The sequence below is a fragment of the Penaeus monodon genome, chromosome 33 (genome assembly GCF_015228065.2).
Source record: "Penaeus monodon isolate SGIC_2016 chromosome 33, NSTDA_Pmon_1, whole genome shotgun sequence".
NCBI classification, from domain to species: Eukaryota; Metazoa; Arthropoda; class Malacostraca; order Decapoda; family Penaeidae; genus Penaeus; species Penaeus monodon.
In genome coordinates this window covers 15,621,599-15,622,282 of record NC_051418.1, presented here as the reverse complement: position 1 = coordinate 15,622,282, position 684 = coordinate 15,621,599, and the positions used below count along the sequence as shown (strand labels likewise).

The 684-nt window shown below is 43.6% G+C and overlaps 1 protein-coding gene across 1 annotated transcript in view; it reads right to left on the bottom strand.

The window, feature by feature from the left end:
• The window catches only part of LOC119594272, a gene marked incomplete in the record, with an annotated part of 114,949 nt that overhangs the window by 73,562 nt on the left and 40,703 nt on the right, over window positions 1-684 (bottom strand).

Here is a 684-nt window from a genome sequence, read left to right as displayed (position 1 = left end):
CCCCCCCCCTCCACGCCCTCAGCCTTCCCAGCTCCTCGACTGCCTTCTGCCAAACCCGTGCTACAGAGGCACGTTTATACACTCGAGCCGCCACACATCCAATGAATAACTAATTCACTTATGTAAATCATACAAGAATCGTGATCAGTGCAGAGGACACGTGGCTAAATGAAATACGTCCAAGTCACGCTGAACACACGAAAGAAGCTTACACATGTTTTTCAATCTCAGGAAGTTATACAATCAGACGCAAGTTCCGGAGAATCGGGGAAGGATCTCGCGCACCGCCAGGAGGCCAAAACAACAGCCTGATCTTTTTAAAACGAGCGTAGCAAGAACCCATTCATCTAATATCCATCCGCAGTGACAAAAAACAAAAACAAAAAAAACTCTTTCTTGTCTTCATTCCGGTCTGTTCTTTTCCTCCTCCTCCTCCGTGTATCTCATTCTGCCTGTCATTATTTCATCCAAGAGTCCATCTGTTGTTTTGGTGCTCCTCTCCTCCTTTCCTCCTCTCCCTGGTATACTTGTTTTTATTTTCCTTTTTAAAGTTCTTTTGTCAACTTTATTTACTGCATGTCGCTTTAAATCAACATAGATATCACTGATATTGGGTATCATGAAGTGCTGGCTGTGAATATTGGGTAATAAGCATTTATAATTGATGAAGTCATGCCCACCCAC